Source organism: Anomaloglossus baeobatrachus, chromosome 2 (assembly GCF_048569485.1).
Source record: "Anomaloglossus baeobatrachus isolate aAnoBae1 chromosome 2, aAnoBae1.hap1, whole genome shotgun sequence".
NCBI lineage: Eukaryota > Metazoa > Chordata > Amphibia > Anura > Aromobatidae > Anomaloglossus > Anomaloglossus baeobatrachus.
Genome location: NC_134354.1, coordinates 427,098,683 through 427,121,628, shown reverse-complemented (window position 1 = coordinate 427,121,628; position 22,946 = coordinate 427,098,683). Strand labels below are relative to the sequence as shown.

Below are 22,946 nucleotides of genomic sequence, written 5' to 3'. Positions count from 1 at the left end.
GCTCTCACTCCCCCCTCTCCTCTCACCCCCCCCTCTCCCCCTCTGCTCTCACCCCCCCCCCTCTCTGCTCTCAACCCCTCCTCTGCTCTCCCCCCCCCTCTCCCCCTCTGCTCTCCCCCGACGTCCTCTTACCTGTCTTCACCGGCCTGATCACATCTGCGTCCATCGCTGGGTCCTTCCTGGGCATTCTGCTGATCTGCCTGCTGCTCCTGTAAAGCTGTCCATCTCTCTGCCATCTGTTCCTCTGCAGCTCTTCTGGTCAGTGATCCTCCTGCTAGTCCTGTGGGTACTGTGAGTATAACTTTTTTTTTTTTTCCGTATCCCCTGTCCATTTTTACACCTCATCCGTCCGTGCGTCCCGCCAAGCGCTGATCAGGGATGCCGATAACGGATCGGCATCCCTGCTCAATTTTTGGCGTGACTTTTTTTTCCGTATTCACGACGCTTTTTGTATCGCGTCCGTCCGTGCGTCCCGCCAAGCGCTGATCAGGGATGCCGATAACGGATCGGCATCCCTGCTCAATTTTTGGCGTGACTTTTTTTTCCGTATTCACGACGCTTTTTGTATCGCGTCCGTCCGTGCGTCCCGCCAAGCGCTGATCAGGGATGCAGATAACGGATCGGCATCCCTGCTCAATTTTTGGCGTGACTTTTTTCCGTATTCACGATGCTTTTTGTATCGCATCCGTCCGTGCGTCCCGCCAAGCGCTGATCAGGGATGCACATAACGGATCGGCATCCATGGTCAATTTTTGGCGTGACTTTTTTCCGTATTCACGACGCTTTTTGTATCGCATCCGTCCGTGCGTCCCGCCGAGCGCTGATTAGGGATGCAGATAACGGATCGGCATCCCTGCTCAATTTTTGGCGTGACTTTTTTCCGTATTTGCGTCGCTTTTTGTATCGCATCCGTCCGTGCGTCCCGCCAAGCGCTGATCAGGGATGCACATAACGTATCTGCATCCATGGTCAATTTTTGGCGTGACTTTTTTTTTTACGTATCCCCGAAGCTTTTTTTTATCACATCCGACCGTGCGTCCTGCAGCGGCCGATCAGTGCACTGCGTCTGTGCGTTTGAAAAGTCAAATGGCGCTCCTTCTCTTCTGAGCCCCGCCATGCGCTCAAACAATTACTTTCCACCACATGTGAGGTGTCTGTGTACTCAGGAGAAATTGCACAATACGTTTTATGGTGCATTTTTTCCTGTTACCCTTGTGAAAAAAAAAAGCTACCTAGTTGAAGCAACCGTTTTGTGGTAAAAAAAAAATTTTTTTCTTTTCACGGCTCAACGCTATAAACTTCTGTGAAGCCCCCAGGTGTTCAAAGTGCTCACCAAACATCTAGAAAAATTATTTGAGGGCTCTAGTTTCCAAAATGGTGTCACTTGTGGGGGAGCTCCACTGTTTAGGCACCATAGGGGGTCTCCAAACGTGACATGGCGTCCGCTAATGATTCCAACCAATTTTGCTGTCAAATGGCGCTCCTTCTCTTCTGAGCCCCGCCATGCGCCCAAACAATTACTTTCCACCACATATGAGGTATCTGCGTACTCAGGAGAAAATGCACAATACATTTTATGGTGCATTTTTTCCTGTTACCCTTGTGAAAAAAAAAGCTACCTAGTTGAAGCAACCGTTTTGTGGTAAAAAAAATTTTTTTTCTTTTCACGGCTCAACGCTATAAACTTTTGTGAAGCCCCCAGGGGTTCAAAGTGCTCACCAAACATCTAGAAAAATTATTTGAGGCCTCTAGTTTCCAAAATGGGGTCACTTGTGGGGGAGCGCCATTGTTTAGGCACCTCAGGGGGTCTTCAAACCCGACATGGCGTCCGCTAACAGGTGCAGCTAATTTTGCACTCAAAAATTCAAATGGCGCTCCTTGCCTTCCGAGCACTGCTGTGTGTCTAAACATTTGATTTCCACCACATATGAGGTATCTGCGTACTCAGGAGAAAATGCACAATACATTTTATGGTGCATTTTTTCCTGTTACCCTTGTGAAAAAAAAAGCTACCTAGTTGAAGCAACCGTTTTGTGGTAAAAAAAAATTTTTTTCTTTTCACGGCTCAACGCTATAAACTTTTGTGAAGCCCCCAGGGGTTCAAAGTGCTCACCAAACATCTAGAAAAATTATTTGAGGCCTCTAGTTTCCAAAATGGGGTCACTTGTGGGGGAGCTCCATTGTTTAGGCACATCAGGGGGTCTTCAAACCCGACATGGCGTCCGCTAACAGGTGCAGCTAATTTTGCACTCAAAAATTCAAATGGCGCTCCTTGCCTTCCGAGCACTGCTGTGTGTCCAAACATTTGATTTCCACCACATATGAGGTATCTGCGTACTCGGGAGAAAATGCACAATACATTTTATGGTGCATTTTTTCCTGTTACCCTTGTGAAAAAAAAAGCTACCTAGTTGAAGCAACCGTTTTGTGGTAAAAAAAAATTTTTTTCTTTTCACGGCTCAACGCTATAAACTTTTGTGAAGCCCCCAGGGGTTCAAAGTGCTCACCAAACATCTAGAAAAATTATTTGAGGCCTCTAGTTTCCAAAATGGGGTCACTTGTGGGGGAGCTCCATTGTTTAGGCACCTCAGGGGGTCTTCAAACCCGACATGGCGTCCGCTAATGAGTGCAGCTAATTTTGCGTTCAAAAATTCAAATGGCGCTCCTTCCCTTCCGAGCTCTGCCGTGCGCCCAAACAATTGATTTTTACACATATGGGGTATCATCGTACTCAGGAGAACATGCACAATAAATTGTAGGGTGTACTTTCTCTTTTCTCCCTTGTAAAAATGAAAATTTTATGGCTAAAGTAACATTTTTGTGTTAAAAAGTAAAATTTTCATTTTTTCCTTCCACATTGCTTTGGTTCCTGTGAAGCACCTAAAGGGTTAATAATCTTATTGGATGTGGTTTTGAGCAGTGTGAGGGGTGTAGTTTTTAGAATGGGGTCACTTTTGGGTATTTTCTGTCACCTCGGCCTCTCAAAGTCACTTCAAATGTGATGTGTTCCCTAAAAAAATTATTTTGTAAATTTTGTTGGAAAAATGAGAATTTGCTGATGACCTTTGACCCCTTCTAACTTCCTAACGGAAAAAAAATTTGTTTCGAAAATTGCGCTGATGTAAAGTAGACAAGTGGGAAATGTTATTTAGTAACTATTTTGTGTGACATATTTCTCAGATTTATGGGCATAAATTTTCAAAGCTTGAAAATTGCGAAACTTTCAAAATTTTCGCCAAATTTCCTAAATTTTCACAAATAAACGCAAAACATATCGGCCTAAATTTACCACTGACATGAAGTACAATATGTCATGAAAAAACAATCTCAGAATCGCCAGGATCCGTTGAAGCGTTCCAGAGTTATAACCTGTCAAAGTGACACTGGTCAGAATTGCAAAAAATGGCCCGGTCATTAGGGTGGTTTAGTGGCCGGGGGTGAAGGGGTTAAATGTTTAAAATTGCAAATTACTTGTAAAAACAAACAACTTCGCAATAAACCTCTAATGAAAGAACAAATGGATTTTTAACGCTATTATGTACAGCTTATTGCCAAGGATCCGGCCACCCTACAGTTTCAAAGTGGCCATTAACATAGGAAAAGTGTTTGCTGCTTGCAGGCTCTCTGAACGTGGCTGGATCAGCAAGCTTCAGTCCCCCCTATGGCTCTCCGATGCTGCAGAGGATAGGCAGCTTATGCACCAGCATCAGGGGGTGCTCAGTTCTGACCAGCAGCATACCCATAAAGAAAAGAACACTCCTTCAAAGGGGTTAACGACTACTAGGACAACCCCTGATATAATAACACTTATACACACCTTAGGTACTGGCACCATTCCAGCGGTGGTGGCACTGCCTCTCCTAGGGATTGTGTGGCACTGTCGTGTCACAGGATCCCTGTAGCACCAATGAGCAGCCATTCTCCTCACCTTTGGACATATATACATCTGGAGGAAGTGATAGAGCAGCACGATCTCTGGCAGAGGCAGTGCTGACACTGCTGGAACAGCATCTGGACCAGAGGAGAGTACAAGTGTTATTATTTTTTAAGGAAAAAATATAAAAGGACTGAGAGAGGGTTGTCCGGGTAGTGGAAGGGGTGGGACACCGTGTGGCTATTTCTTTAAGGGTATGTGTCCACGATGAGGACTCCCTGTGTCCTGGATGCGCGGGTCCTGACCTGCGGGTCTGCGAGTCTACTCCGCAGGAGACCGCAGCTGCTTGTACCCACAATCAGGGTTCAGTGCGCTGTGGTCACTCGATTGTGTTCAACCTACAGAGGACGCATGCGATTCCGCAGCAAACTGACATGCTGCGGTCTGGAAAGATGCTCCGCAGGTCACCGTTTGCTGCGGAAAAAACAAACTGAAGCATGCTGCATCCAAAACACTGCGTTGTACAGTACAAGCACAGTGGATGGGATTTATAGTAATCCCGTGCCCACTGTGCTTGTTTTTTCCACAGTAAACACTGACCTGCGGAGCGTCTTTCCAGACCGCAGCACATCAATTGTTTGCTGCAGAATTGCCGGCGTCCTCCGTAGAGAGAACACAAGCAGGAGACCGCAGCGCACTGAACCCTGATCGTGGGTATTAGCAGCTGCGGTTTCCTGCGGAGGAGACATGTGGCCCCACCGCTCAGGACCTGCTGCGTCCAGGACTCCGTGAGCCCTGATCGTGGGCACATAACCTTACAGTTCCATAATATAAAACATAGAAGGTTGGCAACACCCTGAATCAACTCACTACATATAAAAACATGTAGCAAAAAGAAAGAAGAAAAAAGGTCTGTATACAAAAATATATTTATTCCTCAAAATTCAGAAAATTAAAAAATTCTAACAGACAACAATTAAAAACACCTAAAAGAGGTAAAAGGCTATACAAAAACGAAGACGTATGCCAACCCACTCTGCCAACTGAAATTGTATCATAGACCAAGTGAAAGCACCTACAAATAATATATAATAGCTAAAAATAAATGATAAACAGGTACACAGCAAAAAAAAAAAAAGCAATAACATAAAACACAATAAATGATGCTGATGATCACCTCTGTAAAGAGCTGTGGAATTAATAACGCTATAAGTGTGCAAATTAAATAAAATAATACCGTAATTATACAAGTTATTAGGCATCTAGACAGATTCAAGAAATACAATGTCCCCAAAAAAATATACAAAAAGTGCAAAAAAAAAACCAAAAAAAAAAAAAAAAACCTTTTTGTATATTTTCTGCTATATTACATTATTAGTGAGCCTCGGTGTATACAAACCTCTTTTCTTCCTTCTGGTTTTATCTTAGTGACGTAACTTACACCAGAAATGTCCCCGCCTGGAGAAACATTTCTGGGGAGGACCTCGGAGGGCGCACCGCAGTGAAAACATGTGCTCGATTCATTAAGCATTAGACACATCTTATTCCTGCACGCCTATCATTAACCCCTTCACACCATGGCCATTTTCGACTTATTTTTTTTTCCTCCCGTTTTTTAAAGAGCCATACAGGAAAAAAAAATAGAAAGTGCAGTGAAGTTGCAAAAAAAAAAAAAGTGCAAATCCACAATTTTTATTTATCATGTTCACTATATTGTAAAACATTCTCCAGATCAGTATGAGTTTATAAATAGCAAACTTTTTTTTTTTTTTTTAATTTACCGTAAGTGGTAAAAAAAAATAATAATTTTGCTTTTTCGCCATTTTCAGAGAACTGCAACATTTTTATTTTTTGGAATCTGAGACTAAGTGATGGCTTATTTTTTTTGCACCCTGAGCCGACGCGTTTACTGATACCATTTTGGAGTAGATGCTTTGATCACACCTTATTGTATTTTACTGAAATGTGGTAGCAAAAAAAACCCCGTAAATCTGGCATTTTAAATTTTTTTTCGTTACGTTGTCTACCCGATTGGATTGATTTATTTTATATTTTGATAGATCAGACATTTCGGAACACAACGATACCAAAATGTGCATTTTTTTTATTTTTTTATTTTTAATGGGGCAAAAGGAGGGCGATTTGAACTTTGTGGGGGGGGTTTCAATCTACTATTTAATGGATTTACTATTCTCCATAGTGGACTTGACGCTGTGATCTCCTGCTCGCTTGTGCTATACAGATATGTGCACTATACAGCCCCACTGTACAGAAGAAATCACGATCTCCTATGAAGGCCAGCTCGCAGTTAGCGTTCACAGGACGATTGTATTGACAGGCACAGGGGTCATCAGAAAAGATGAGTGAACCTTTGGAGGTTTGGTTCGCCAGTTACATTCGAACCTTAAAAAAAGTTTGGTTTCTGATCCTGAGTTGATATGAACCTCAATGGAAGTTGGTATTTGGGCATTTCATAGCGCTCCACTCATATGCAGCCAGCCATAAGCAGAACACTTCCAAAGGAGGGTGGGCAGGTGTTTTCTATTAATTTTTTTTTGTTTGTGTGCACACTACATCTGATCACACCGATTATACCCCCAGTGCGAGCCATTCAAACACTGCAAGCGGCTCGCACATGGCTGAGCAGCACTCATACTCAAGCACAGCGTTGCTCGCTTGAGTGGTTTGTGAACTTCATACCCAAACTTTGTTTTTTTGGAAGTCGGTTTTCGAACCAAAACTCCAAAACAACGAATCTCAGGTTTGCTCATCTCTAGTCATCAGCTGACCCGTCTGTCATGACAACCCATAGGTGCCCTGTGATCAAATCACTGGCGCCGATGGGTGCGGGGAATGACGAGGTTGGATCTCCGAAACACTAGCCGTCATGTGTGGGGAAAGATGTGGGCTCGGCATGTGAGCCCGCAACAAAGGCAGAGACACAACATGTGACGTGAAGGGTCAGGCTTAGTTCATACACTGCATCTTTTGCTGCATTTTTGGTGCATTTTTGAGGTCATAAAGATGCCCCTAAATGCATGCATTTCCTTCTCCCAACAAAATCTATGAGATTTCGATTTTGCTGTCCACACTGGGCATCTTTTGTTGGCTGCGTCAATTCTTTTTGCGTTTTTGCCAGTGTTTTTGAGCCCTTCCAGTCATTAGATTTGACTTAAAAAACCATTGGGCAAAATGCGGTTAAAACGCTGCAGGTTTGTGGTTAAGAAAAGATGCAGTGTGTGAACATAGCTTAAAGGGTGCTTTACACGCTGTGACATCGCTAGCGATGTCGCGAGCGATGGCACCCACCCTCGTCGTTCGTGCGACATTTGGTGATCGCTGCCGTAGCAAACATTATCGTTATGGCAGCGTCACACGCACATACCTTTTCAGCGACGCCGCTGTGACCGCCGAACAATCCATCCTTCAAGGGGGAGGTGCGTTCAGCGTCACAACAACGTCCCAAAATGGCCGGCCAATAGAAGCGGAGGGGCGGAGATGAGTGACCAGAACATGCCGCCCAGCTCCTTCCTTATTGCCGGTGGACACAGGTAAGGAGATGTTCGTTGCTCCTGCGGTGTCACAAATAGCGATGTGTGGTGCCGCAGGAACGACGAACAACATCGCTACTCACCAGACAACGATTTTTGGTAAATGAACGATGAACAGACCAATGATTTTTGCCTCTTTTGCAATCGTTTAAGGTCGCTCATAGGTGTCACACGCTGCGACGTCGCTAACGACGCCCAATGTGCATCACAAACACCGTGACCCCGACGATATATCGTTAGCGATGTCGCAGCGTGTAAATGGGCCTTAAGTCTTAATAAATCAAGCTCTTAGTGTTCCAGGAGGACTTGCAGCAGAATTTATGTATCTGCCTCTAGCTAACCCCTCTTCCTCCCCTCTCCATGGAACTTTATGAGCACTAATTGTTATCTACCATCTCAGTATAGGGAAAATCTGTCTTTACGGATTAAAAAAAAAATATATATATAATATATATATATATACAGTTAGGTCCAGAAATATTTGGACAGTGACACAATTTTCGCGAGTTGGGCTCTGCATGCCACCACATTGGATTTGAAATGAAACCTCTACAACAGAATTCAAGTGCAGATTGTAACGTTTAATTTGAAGGTTTGAACAAAAATATCTGATAGAAATTGTAGGAATTGTACACATTTCTTTACAAACACTCCACATTTTAGGAGGTCAAAAGTAATTGGACAAATAAACCAAACCCAAACAAAATATTTTTATTTTCAATATTTTGTTGCGAATCCTTTGGAGGCAATCACTGCCTTAAGTCTGGAACCCATGGACATCACCAAACGCTGGGTTTCCTCCTTCTTAATGCTTTTCCAGGCCTTTACAGCCGCAGCCTTCAGGTCTTGCTTGTTTGTGGGTCTTTCCGTCTTAAGTCTGGATTTGAGCAAGTGAAATGCATGCTCAATTGGGTTAAGATCTGGTCATTGACTTGGCCATTGCAGAATGTTCCACTTTTTTGCACTCATGAACTCCTGGGTAGCTTTGGCTGTATGCTTGGGGTCATTGTCCATCTGTACTATGAAGCGCCGTCCGATCAACTTTGCGGCATTTGGCTGAATCTGGGCTGAAAGTATATCCCGGTACACTTCAGAATTCATCCGGCTACTCTTGTCTGCTGTTATGTCATCAATAAACACAAGTGACCCAGTGCCATTGAAAGCCATGCATGCCCATGCCATCACGTTGCCTCCACCATGTTTTACAGAGGATGTGGTGTGCCTTGGATCATGTGCCGTTCCCTTTCTTCTCCAAACTTTTTTCTTCCCATCATTCTGGTACAGGTTGATCTTTGTCTCATCTGTCCATAGAATACTTTTCCAGAACTGAGCTGGCTTCATGAGGTGTTTTTCAGCAAATTTAACTCTGGCCTATTTTTGGAATTGATGAATGGTTTGCATCTAGATGTGAACCCTTTGTACTTACTTTCATGGAGTCTTCTCTTTACTGTTGACTTAGAGACAGATACACCTACTTCACTGAGAGTGTTTTGGACTTCAGTTGATGTTGTGAACGGGTTCTTCTTCACCAAAGAAAGTATGCGGCGATCATCCACCACTGTTGTCATCCGTGGACGCCCAGGCCTTTTTGAGTTCCCAAGCTCACCAGTCAATTCCTTTTTCCTCAGAATGTACCCGACTGTTGATTTTGCTACTCCAAGCATGTCTGCTATCTCTCTGATGGATTTTTTCTTTTTTTCAGCCTCAGGATGTTCTGCTTCACCTCAATTGAGAGTTCCTTAGACCGCATGTTGTCTGGTCACAGCAACAGCTTCCAAATGCAAAACCACACACCTGTAATTAACCCCAGACCTTTTAACTACTTCATTGATTACAGGTTAAGGAGGGAGACGCCTTCAGAGTTAATTGCAGCCCTTAGAGTCCCTTGTCCAATTACTTTTGGTCCCTTGAAAAAGAGGAGGCTATGCATTACAGAGCTATGATTCCTAAACCCTTTCTCCGATTTGGATGTGAAAACTCTCATATTGCAGCTGGGAGTGTGCACTTTCAGCCCATATTATATATATAATTGTATTTCTGAACATGTTTTTGTAAACAGCTGAAATAACAAAACTTGTGTCACTGTCCAAATATTTCTGGACCTAACTGTGTGTATATATATATATATATATATATATATATATATATATATTTATATATATATATATATAAAAAATATATATTACAATGCTTTCTACTGATTCCACGCCCCCTCCCCCTCCAAAAAACAAAAAATAAATTAAAAAGATTATTCTTTAAATTAAAAAACAAACCTAAACCTGTGTTCTGTCTCTCTCATACTTTAGATATATACACATTTTATATATATACACATTTTATATATATATATATATATATATATATATATATATATATATATATATATATATATATATATATATATATATATATATATATATATATATATATATATATATATATATATATATATATATATATATTGTGAGGTAGCGCGGTCGGCTGCGCAGCAGAAGACACGGGATCCAGGCATATAGGTTCACAGCACACGGTGTTTAATGTCCAAACAAAAATCCACAGCAATATACATGTCTCTCCAGCAGAGACTCAGGGAGTTGTGATCACTCCCTCACACCCGGCACACCTGCCCCTCGTTCCTGTTTCCATTTAACCCTTCCTTCAGCCTGTAGGGAAACAGCATTAACCCTAGAGTGGATTTACTTTCTATCATGGAGTGAGCACAACCGGGGCGAGACATACCGGCCGTCATAGATAACCCCGGTCACAGTCTCACATACCCCCCCCCTCAGTTCAAGCGTGCGGGGTTGAACTCCCGCCATCAAACACGGGCCGCGGGACAAGGCATCGGCGTTGACCTGCAACCTACCGGCCCGGTGTTCAACCGTAAACCGGAAGTTCTGCAGAGAAAGGAACCACCGGGTAACCCGGGCATTCCGTTCCTTGGCGGACCTCATCCAGACCAGCGGAGAGTGATCAGTCACCAAGCGAAACTGCCGTCCCAGCAGGTAATAGCGTAGGGACTCCAAGGCCCATTTAATCGCCAGGCACTCCTTCTCCACTACGCTATAATTCCGCTCGGGAGGGGTGAGCTTCCTACTCAAGAAGGTGACGGGGTGTTCCTCCCCCTGAACCACCTGAGACAGCACTGCCCCCAGGCCGACCTCAGAGGCGTCAGTCTGTACTATGAACTCCTTCCGGAAATCAGGGTTGACCAGAACGGGTTGTCCGCACAGGACCCCCTTCAGGGCCCGGAAGGAGTCCTCGGCCTGCGGAGTCCAGCGCACCATGACGGACTTCTTGCCTTTGAGAAGGTCCGTCAAGGGGGCTGATAGTCCCGCAAAATCTCTTACAAACCTCCTGTAGTACCCCACGATACCCAGGAAGGCCCTAACCTGCTTTGTGGTCAGGGGTCTAGGCCACTTCTGGATCGCCTCAACCTTGTTAATTTGGGGCTTTATCACTCCTTGGCCTATCACGTAGCCCAAGTAGCGGGCTTCCGTGAGTCCCAACGCACATTTCTTGGGATTGGCTGTCAATCCGGCTGTTCGAAGCGCGTCCACCACCGCTTGTACCTGTTCCAAGTGGGTCTGCCAATCGGGGCTGTAAATAATGATGTCATCAAGGTACGCTGATGCATACGCCTGGTGGGGTTCCAGCACTAAGTCCATCAACCTCTGGAACGTGGCCGGAGCGCCATGTAACCCAAAAGGCAAGACAACATAGTGGAAGAGACCCTCCGGCGTAACAAAAGCGGTTTTCTCCTTGGCGGACTCCGTCAGTGGCACCTGCCAGTACCCCTTGGTCAGGTCGAGCGTGGTAAAATATCGCGCCTGTCCCAGCCTATCAATCAGCTCATCCACCCGGGGCATGGGGTAGAGATCGAACTTGGATATTTCGTTCAATCTCCGGAAGTCATTGCAGAACCTTAAGGAGCCATCGGGTTTTGGTATTAGGACAATGGGACTAGCCCATTCACTCCGGGATTTTTCGATGACCCCCAGGCGTAGCATTGTCTTCACTTCTTCTGATATGGCTTGTCTTCGAGCCTCCGGCACGCGGTATGACTTCAGGCGTACCTTCAGGTGGGGCTCGGTGACAATGTCATGTCGTATCAGACTGGTCCTACCCGGCAACTCGGAGAAGACATCGGGGTTCTGCTGAACCAGCCGTCTGGCCTCTCGCCTCTGTTGCTTGGTGAGGGCTTCTCCGATCCTTACTTCCGGTTCGTCCTCTCCGGAGGTCGCTGAAGCCGGGAGTGAACGACCCGAAGAGGAGGGAGATGGGGGAAACTCAACCATCAGGCTTTCCCGTTCCTGCCACGGTTTTAATAGGTTGACATGGTATATTTGTTCAGGTTTCCGCCTACCGGGCTGCAATACTTTATAGTTGACCACCCCAACTTTTTCCTTTATCTCGTAGGGGCCTTGCCACTGAGCCAGGAATTTACTCTCCGCCGTGGGGATTAATACCAACACCCGATCCCCGGGTTTAAAGGTCCGCACGGTGGCTTGTCTATTATAGCGGCCGCTTTGCGCGGCCTGAGCCTCCTGTAAATGCTCCTTCACAATTGGCATGACCGCGCTTATGCGGTTCTGCATTCCTAAAATGTGTTCAATCACACTTTTATGGGGGGTGGGCTCTTGCTCCCATGTTTCCTTTGCCAGGTCCAACAATCCCCGGGGATGTCGCCCGTATAACAATTCAAAAGGCGAAAACCCCGTGGATGCCTGTGGCACCTCTCGGATGGCAAACATCAAATAGGGAAGCATCATATCCCAGTCCTTCCCGTCTTTGGAGATCACCCTTTTTAGCATGGTTTTCAGGGTTTTATTGAATCGTTCTACTAACCCATCCGTCTGAGGATGATACACAGACGTACGCAACTGCTTGATCTGGAGTAGCCGGCATAGTTCTTTGGTCACTTTAGACATGAATGGGGTCCCCTGATCCGTAAGGATCTCCTTGGGCAACCCCACCCGGCAGAACACAGAAAACAACTCCCGAGCTATAAGCTTCGCCGCAGTATGTCTGAGAGGTATCGCCTCTGGATACCGGGTGGCATAGTCAACGATCACTAGGATGTGTTGGTGCCCTCGAGCAGACTTTACGAGGGGCCCCACCAGATCCATCCCTATCCGTTCAAAAGGGACTTCTATAATGGGTAACGGCACCAACGGACTGCGAAAGTGGACCAGTGGTGCGGTAAGCTGACACTCCGGGCAGGTTTCGCAGAACCGTTTTACCTCCCCAAAGACCCCGGGCCAATAGAACCTTTGCAATATTCGCTCCTGCGTTTTCTTGACCCCTAGGTGGCCACTCATCAGATGTTTATGAGCCAAGTCCGAGGACCCGCCGGCGGATACGGCTGGGGCACCACCAACTGCTCCACCCCCACGCCCCGTATTTCATCTACCCGGTAGAGTAAATCCTGTTTAAGAGCGAAATGGGGGTACCTTACCTGGGCACCGGGCAGCTGGGCCACCCCGTCAATTACTAACACCCTATTCCGGGCATGTATTAACGTAGGGTCCTGGAGTTGGGCTGTCCCAAACGCATCCGGGGATGCCTCCAAGTCCGGGATGGGCTCGACCGTCTCAGCCTCTCCTGCCAATACCTCTAGGGGCGACCTATCGGGTTCACATTCTGTCCCTATCATGGGGACCCCTACGGCAGGTGTCCCGGATTCAGGATTGTAGGGCTCAGGCCCCGGACTGACCAATATCGGAGGGGACCTAGGGGTTCCCTTCCATAAAGTCCAAAAATAGGGCAGATCCCGTCCTAGGATCACGTCATAAGGAAGAGTGTTAAGCAGTCCCACCTCATGTTGCACCTGACCGCAAGGTGCTGTGATGGTGACAATCCCCGTGGGATAGTCTCGGCGGTCCCCATGTATGCAAACCACCCCCACGGTACGTCCTGTGGCCTTTACTTTAGCCCTCAAGGTGGATCGCACAAGGGTCACTAAGCTTCCGGAATCCAACAATCCTGTAACTGGACATCCATTCACCTGTATTTGGCACAAGTGGGGCTCAGTCTCTGGGGGAACCAGGTCAGCGGTACACACCACCTGAGCATACATTGAACCCCGCCGGGTAACCCCACAATCCATGGGCTCCGTGGTCAGGGGACACTGGGCTTCCATATGTCCCCACCCGCTGGCACCGCCAACATCTAATAGGGAAGGAAACCCCCTTGACAAGTTGTCGTTTAGGGTACATGGCCTTCCGGACCTCAGGAACGGCGGGCGCGGCCTCAGCCAGGATGGTAGCGGACTCCTGTACCGGTGTCGGCGGTGGGTCCTTGGCCCTAGGCTTGGAGGGGCCGGACCGACGGGCGGTACGCAAAGTCTCAGTGTCCCGTATCAAGTCCTGCGTAGCCACATGCCGCTCTACCAGGGACACTAATTGGTCCAGGGTACTCGGGTCACCCAGTCCTACCCACCGTTGAACGGTGACGGGTAAAGTGCGCACAAAACGATCCACTACTACCCTTTCCACCATTTGCGCCGGGCTCAGAGTGTCAGGCTGCAACCACTTTTTTACAAGATGTAATAAGTCATAGGCCTGGGAGCGTACGGGTTTGGCTTCCTCATAGAACCACTGATTTACCCGCTGAGCCCGTACATAGGTATTCACCCCCAACCGAGCCAGTATTTCGGCTTTCAGGGTCACATAGTCAATGGCGTCCTCGGTACCGAGGTCCAGGTACGCTTTTTGGGGTTCCCCCGTCAGATAGGGCGACAATACCTCAGCCCACTGGGGGGTCGGCAGCTTTTCCCGCTCGGCCACCCGCTCAAACACTGCCAGGAACGCTTCCACATCATCCCCCGGGGTCATCTTTTGCAACGCTTGTCTCACCGCTTTCCGGACGCTGCCGTCGTCACCCGGTCCCGGGGTTGTTGCTGCCGGTCCGGCACGGATTGACTTGGCCAGGAGAACCATCTGTTCTTGGTGCCTTTTTTCCTGCAATTTCAAGGATTGCTGGTGCTGTTGCTGCTGTTGCTCCAACGTCCGGAGCAGGTGGGTATTCACCTGTTGTTGCTGTGCATTAGCCTCTTGTTGTTGTGCATTAGCCTGCTGCTGCTGTGCATTAGCCTGAGCCAAATGCCTTAGTATGTCCTCCATGGCGTCGCTGGGTTTGGGCCGTAGTATAGCTGCTTGAATCCAGGACATGTGCTACCGGATCACCAGAAAAGGAAGTACACCTCACCGGGCTGGCATGCCCGCCGATTCTCCACCATATGTGAGGTAGCGCGGTCGGCTGCGCAGCAGAAGACACGGGATCCAGGCATATAGGTTCACAGCACACGGTGTTTAATGTCCAAACAAAAATCCACAGCAATATACATGTCTCTCCAGCAGAGACTCAGGGAGTTGTGATCACTCCCTCACACCCGGCACACCTGCCCCTCGTTCCTGTTTCCATTTAACCCTTCCTTCAGCCTGTAGGGAAACAGCATTAACCCTAGAGTGGATTTACTTTCTATCATGGAGTGAGCACAACCGGGGCGAGACATACCGGCCGTCATAGATAACCCCGGTCACAGTCTCACAATATATATATATATATATATATATATATATATATATACACACATACACACACACACATATACACATATATATACACACACACACACACACACACATACATACATTATATATATATATATATATATATATATATATATATATATATATATAAAAAAAGCATGTGAATGTCACCTAGGAGGGTATTTTGAATAATACAATCAGATATTGTAACATCACCTTAAACACAAGTTTTCATTATGCAACACATGTCAAGCCTTGGCAGTAAATGGAATATGTCTAAGTACTTTACTTAAGGAATTGGGAAAGCTGCTACTTTTGAAACCTGATCAAACAACTCAGCTGCTTAGTGTGAGACATTACAGACTGACTTGACCTGTGAAACGTGTCACAAATCCTGTACTTTGTTCATGTCGTAGCCATTAAATGCTTACAATTAAAAAGTAATAAGCTAGAACAAGAACATTGATTAAAAGGAAAAAAAAACAACAAATAAATCGGCTTCATTTCTTTTATACTTCCCGATATTCAGCTTTGCCAATACCTTACTGATACAGACATGCACGGATTGCTTGTTGTTAGTGCATTTTTATAATGGAAATATACTAAAAACACAAATGCTTTGTTTACTTAGTAATTTTCCGCACCTAATACAATGCTATGGGGGAAATCCACACAAAGCAGAGAAAAGGATGTTTTGTTTTGGATTGCAAATATGAATAGCTGCCTGTGCTACTAGTCTGACTTGTTTTATGCACTACGCTAAACTCAGCTGCACAGAGTCAGTCACGTCCACTTGACTGGCCAAAGTTTTACAATAGCCACGAGGATCCGGCTTACAGCCAGCCACGGGGACCGGGCCTACAGCCAGCCACACGGACCGGGCCTACAACCAGCCACGCGGACCGGGCCTACAACCAGCCACGCGGACCGCGGGCCTACAACCAGCCACGCGGACCGCGGGCCTACAACCAGCCACGCGGACCGCGGGCCTACAACCAGCCACGCGGACCGCGGGTCTACAACCAGCCACGCGGACCGCGGGTCTACAACCAGCCACGCGGACCGCGGGTCTACAACCAGCCACGCGGACCGCGGGTCTACAACCAGCCACGCGGACCGCGGGTCTACAACCAGCCACGCGGACCGCGGGTCTACAACCAGCCACGCGGACCGCGGGCCTACAACCAGCCACGCGGACCCGGCCTACAACCAGCCACGCGGACCCGGCCTACAACCAGCCACGCGGACCCGGCCTACAACCAGCCACGCGGACCCGGCCTACAACCAGCCACGCGGACCCGGCCTACAACCAGCCACGCGGACCCGGCCTACAACCAGCCACGCGGACCCGGCCTACAACCAGCCACGCGGACCCGGCCTACAACAAGCCACGCGGACCCGGCCTACAACAAGCCACGCGGACCCGGCCTACAACAAGCCACGCGGACCCGGCCTACAACCAGCCACGCGGACCCGGCCTACAACCAGCCACGCGGACCCGGCCTACAACCAGCCATGTGAACTCACAATTACTATGATCGTGAACTGTTAAGTCCATTGAAGATAAAATGATGTCTAAAAGGCATAAAGATGACACATTTTCTTTGAATTTTAAGCAAAAAATATTTTATTTTATCTTTTCTTTTCATCTTTTACAATTGAGAAATTACAAAAATGAAAATGGGCTGATGCAAAAGTTTGGGCACCCTTGGAGATTTGTGTGCTCAGATAACTTTGACCAAGGCCCAAAGGGAAGCGCTAACATGCTAAGTCGGCCGACTAGCCAGGGAACTAACGCCCCTGTGACTAGTCACAGCAATCATTAGTTTTTCATAAGTGACATCAATAAATCTTCTTTCTAAAGATCTGTGTATGTATGTTAGTAGATGCAAGGAGGGATTCTAGATATGCACTCAGAACTGCTAGCAGTTCTAGGTGCACTGGGGACCTGACAGGTTCCCTTTAATTAGACTGTTAGTGTTATGGCTTGTCCACCATAATCATTAGGAAAGGGCAGGTGATGCAAATTTCACAACTTTATAAAAAGCCAGCCTCCTCTAAACTTGTGCCAAAGGGAAAAAAAAAAAAAAAACACTCCAGCCACGGGTTATTCTTAGCAGCTGCCTAGCACTCTGAAAATAAAAATGGCAGAGGCCCACAAAGCAGGAGAAGTCTAGAAGAAAAAGCAAAGTGTTTGCAAGTTGCCATTTCCCACTTCGAAATGTAATTAAGAAATGGTAGATAACAGGAACAGTGGAAGCCAAGATAAGGTCTGGAAGACCAAGCAAAACTTCTGTGAGAGCTGCTTGTAGGATTGCTGGGGAGGCAAACCAGAATACCATTACTACAAAAGGAAGATTTAGCAGACTCTGGAGTAGTGGTTCATTGTTCTACGAGACACCTACACAGATATGGCCTTCATAGAAGAAAATCTCTTCTGTGTCCTCAACATAAAATTCAACATCAGAAGAATGCAAAAGAACATCTAAAGAAGCCTGATGCACTTTGGAAAGAAGTTTCGTGGATCGATGAGGTTAAAATAGAACTCTTTAGCCACAACGATCAAAGGTGTGTATGGAGGGAAAAGGGCACAGAATTTCAGGACAAGAACATCCGCTAATGAGTAAGCAAAAGGGTGGATCAATCATGCTTTGGGGTTGTGTTAACACTAGCCGTAAAAAAGTTATAGTTGAAAAGAGTATGGCTTCTACAAATGGATAATGATCTCACACACGTCAAAATCCACAATACACTACCTCAAAAAGCACAAGCTGAAGGTTTTACAATGGCCCTCACAGTCCCCTGATCTGAACATCATTGAAAATCTGTGGCTAGACCTCAAAAGAGCAGTGCATGCAAGACAACAAAGGAATCTCACAGAACTGGAAGAGTTTTCCAAGGAAGAATGGATGAAAATCCCTCAAACAAGAATAGAAAGACTCTTGGCAGCTACAAAAAGCGTTTACAAGCTGTGATACTTTCCAAAGTGGGTGCTACTAAGTATAGGGTGCCCAAACTTTCGCATCTGCCCATTTTCCTATTTTGTTAATTTTAAATAGTAGAAAATGAATTATTTTTTTTGCCTAAAATACAAAGGAAATGTGTAATCTTTAACGTTATGCCATTTAGAGATCATTTCATCTTCAACTTGCTCAACTGTTCACAACAGTAATGTTGGCCAGGGGTGCCCAAACTTTTACATGCCATTAATAGTATTTCTCATATGCAGAAAATACAATTATACAACAGAAAAAAAAAAAGCAGAAACCTCTGTCATCTGAAGGACTGTAAATAGTTTTGGTGAAAATGTTAATTTCTCCATGAATTGAATAGCTCACATCCTCTTATACATCCGATATCCTTTCATATTAAAAGGGCAATTCAAAGCCCCCAGCGATAGGTCAAGCCCAGCACACAAGATGCCAGCACACAAGAAGCCAGCACACAAGAAGCCAGCACACAAGAAGCCAGCACACAAGAAGCCAGCACACAAGAAGCCAGCACACAAGAAGCCAGCACACAAGATGCCAGCACACAAGATGCCAGCACACAAGATGCCAGCACACAAGATGCCAGCACACAAGATGCCAGCACACAAGATGCCAGCACACAAGAAGCCAGCACACAAGAAGCCAGCACACAAGAAGCCAGCACACAAGAAGCCAGCACACAAGAAGCCAGCACACAAGAAGCCAGCACACAAGATGCCAGCACACAAGAAGCCAGCACACAAGAAGCCAGCACACAAGAAGCCAGCACACAAGAAGCCAGCACACAAGAAGCCAGCACACAAGAAGCCAGCACACAAGAAGCCAGCACAAAAGATGCCAGCACACAAGAAGCCAGCACACAAGATGCCAGCACACAAGATGCCAGCACACAAGATGCCAGCACACAAGAAGCCAGCACACAAGAAGCCAGCACACAAGAAGCCAGCACACAAGAAGCCAGCACACAAGAAGCCAGCACACAAGAAGCCAGCACACAAGAAGCCAGCACAAAAGATGCCAGCACAAAAGATGCCAGCACACAAGAAGCCAGCACACAAGAAGCCAGCACACAAGATGCCAGCACACAAGATGCCAGCACACAAGATGCCAGCACACAAGAAGCCAGCACACAAGATGCCAGCACACAAGATGCCAGCACACAAGATGCCAGCACACAAGATGCCAGCACACAAGAAGCCAGCACACAAGAAGCCAGCACACAAGAAGCCAGCACACAAGAAGCCAGCACACAAGAAGCCAGCACACAAGAAGCCAGCACACAAGAAGCCAGCACACAAGAAGCCAGCACACAAGAAGCCAGCACACAAGAAGCCAGCACACAAGAAGCCAGCACACAAGATGCCAGCACACAAGATGCCAGCACACAAGATGCCAGCACACAAGAAGCCAGCACACAAGAAGCCAGCACACAAGAAGCCAGCACACAAGAAGCCAGCACACAAGAAGCCAGCACACAAGAAGCCAGCACACAAGATGCCAGCACACAAGATGCCAGCACACAAGAAGCCAGCACACAAGATGCCAGCACACAAGAAGCCAGCACACAAGAAGCCAGCACACAAGAAGCCAGCACACAAGATGCCAGCACACAAGATGCCAGCACACAAGATGCCAGCACACAAGATGCCAGCACACAAGATGCCAGCACACAAGATGCCAGCACACAAGAAGCCAGCACACAAGAAGCCAGCACACAAGCCAGCACACAAGAAGCCAGCACACAAGATGCCAGCACACAAGATGCCAGCACACAAGATGCCAGCACACAAGATGCCAGCACACAAGATGCCAGCACACAAGATGCCAGCACACAAGATCCCAGCACACAAGATCCCAGCACACAAGAAGCCAGCACACAAGAAGCCAGCACACAAGAAGCCAGCACACAAGAAGCCAGCACACAAGATGCCAGCACACAAGAAGCCAGCACACAAGAAGCCAGCACACAAGATGCCAGCACACAAGAAGCCAGCACACAAGATGCCAGCACACAAGAAGCCAGCACACAAGAAGCCAGCACACAAGAAGCCAGCACACAAGATCCCAGCACACAAGATCCCAGCACACAAGAAGCCAGCACACAAGAAGCCAGCACACAAGAAGCCAGCACACAAGAAGCCAGCACACAAGAAGCCAGCACACAAGATGCCAGCACACAAGATGCCAGCACACAAGATGCCAGCACAGGCCAGAATCAGGATGCTGTGTGATGGCGCCCAGAGAAGTAAAGAAAAAATAAATAAACTCAGATTTCTCTAAGGCTATGTGCGCATGTTGCATACTGTCCCTGCAGAAATTTCTGCAGCGATTTGAACAGCACACGTGCGCTTCAAATCGCTGCAGAAAGAGTCCATAATGAAAAAAAAAAGCCGATTCCATGCGCTCTGAGTGCAGCCCCTCCCATAGACAGGGCGGGGGATGCATGCAGAGCGCAGGAAAGAAGTGACATGTCACTTCTTAGAACGCGTGCTTCGGGCAGCAGCCGAAGTGCTGCGCTCTAATACGCCACGTGCGCACGTCTCCTGCATAATCTTCATAGATTATGCTGGGTACGCAGGACGCATGCCGTTACGCTGTGGTGCAGATCGTAGCGTAACTGCATGAAAATACGCCACGTGGGCACATAGCCTAAGTCTGATATGAGGACTGACTTGCTAAAGGTCGGGACTAGGGTCTAATAAATGTAAATCATAGGTCAGATTATTTTAGAGGGGTCAGAATTGTGTTACGGGTCTCAATAATTTAGCTGTTTCAATAGTTTAAACCAGGCTTACACAACATACGGCCCGCAAGCGGTCTGAGGACCTGTCTGGGAGACACCGCAGATGCGGCTCCCTACTTCTGATATTCAAAATGTATTTGCACGGGCAGCACAGACACGTCCCCGCGCACAGCGCACGGGCAGCACAGACACGTCCCCGCGCACAGCGCACGGGCAGCACAGACACGTCCCCGCGCACAGGCAGCACAGACACGTCCCCGCGCACAGCGCACGGGCAGCACAGACACGTCCCCGCGCACAGGCAGCACAGACACGTCCCCGCGCACAGCGCACGGGCAGCACAGACACGTCCCCGCGCACAGGCAGCACAGACACGTCCCCCGCGCACAGCGCACGGGCAGCACAGACACGTCCCCGCGCACAGGCAGCACAGACACGTCCCCGCGCACAGCGCACGGGCAGCACAGACACGTCCCCGCGCACAGCGCACGGGCAGCACAGACACGTCCCCGCGCACAGGCAGCACAGACACATCCCCGCGCACGGGCAGCACAGACACGTCCCCGCGCACAGCGCACGGGCAGCACAGACACGTCCCCGCGCACAGCGCACGGGCAGCACAGACACGTCCCCGCGCACAGCGCACGGGCAGCACAGACACGTCCCCGCGCACAGGCAGCACAGACACATCCCCGCGCACGGGCAGCACAGACACGTCCCCGCGCACAGCGCACGGGCAGCACAGACACGTCCCCGCGCACAGCGCACGGGCAGCACAGACACGTCCCCGCGCACAGCGCACGGGCAGCACAGACACGTCCCCGCGCACGGGCAGCACAGACACGTCCCCGCGCACAGGCAGCACAGACACGTCCCCGCGCACAGGTAGCACAGACACGTCCCCGCGCACAGGCAGCACAGACACGTCCCCGCGCACAGGCAGCACAGACACATCCCCGCGCACGGGCAGCACAGACACGTCCCCGCGCACGGGCAGCACAGACACGTCCCCGCGCAGTGCACGGGCAGCACAGACACGTCCCCGCGCACAGTGCACGGGCAGCACAGACACGTCCCCGCGCACAGTGCACGGGCAGCACAGACACGTCCCCGCGCACAGTGCACGGGCAGCACAGACACGTCCCCGCGCACAGTGCACGGGCAGCACAGACACGTCCCCGCGCACAGTGCACGGGCAGCACAGACACGTCCCCGCGCACAGTGCACGGGCAGCACAGACACGTCCCCGCGCACAGTGCACGGGCAGCACAGACACGTCCCCGCGCACAGTGCACGGGCAGCACAGACACGTCCCCGCGCACAGTGCACGGGCAGCACACACGTCCCCGCGCACAGCGCACGGGCAGCACAGACACGTCCCCGCGCACACCGCACGGGCAGCACAGACACGTCCCCGCGCACAGCGCACGGGCAGCACAGACACGTCCCTGCGCACAGCGCATGGGCAGCACAGACACGTCCCCGCGCACAGCGCACGGGCAGCACAGACACGTCCCTGCGCACAGCGCATGGGCAGCACAGACACGACCCCGCGCACAGCGCACGGGCAGCACAGGCACGTCCCTGCGCACAGCGCACGGGCAGCACAGACACGACCCCGCGCACAGCGCACGGGCAGCACAGACACGACCCTGCGCACAGCGCACGGGCAGCACAGACACGTCCCCGCGCACAGCACACGGGCAGCACGGACATCACCAATACAGATGCTCGGGACATGTCCCATCCATCCCCTACAGAACCTGAACAGGAAAACTGCAGAGGACACATCACTGCATTCGCCAGCTATTATGATCATTAGCAGAGGCTGTATTATCGCAATGGCAGTCACCGGACAATGCGCAGCTCCTGACTGCACCGAGCTCTCCTCTCCCTCACATTCACCAGTGATCAATAGTATAACTTCACTCAGGGCTGCCCGGCACCGGTCCCCTGCCTGGTCCACACCGATCCCCTGCCTGGTCCACACCGATCCCCTGCCTGGTCCGCACCGGTCCCCCTGCCTGGCAAGCAACGGTCCCCCTGCCTGGCAAGCAACGGTCCCCCTGCCTGGTCCACACCGGTCCCCTGCCTGGTCCACATCGATCCCCTGCCTGGCACGCACCGGTCCCCCTGCCTGGCACGCACCGGTCCCCCTGCCTGGCACGCACCGGTCCCCCTGCCTGGCACGCACCGGTCCCCCTGCCTGGCACGCAACGGTCCCCCTGCCTGGCA

At 49.0% G+C, this 22,946-nt stretch overlaps 1 protein-coding gene across 1 annotated transcript in view; it reads right to left on the bottom strand.

Moving 5' to 3' along the window:
* The window catches only part of VMP1 (vacuole membrane protein 1), a 276,634-nt gene that overhangs the window by 253,046 nt on the left and 642 nt on the right, over positions 1 to 22,946 (bottom strand). The gene's annotated exons all lie outside the window — the stretch shown is intronic.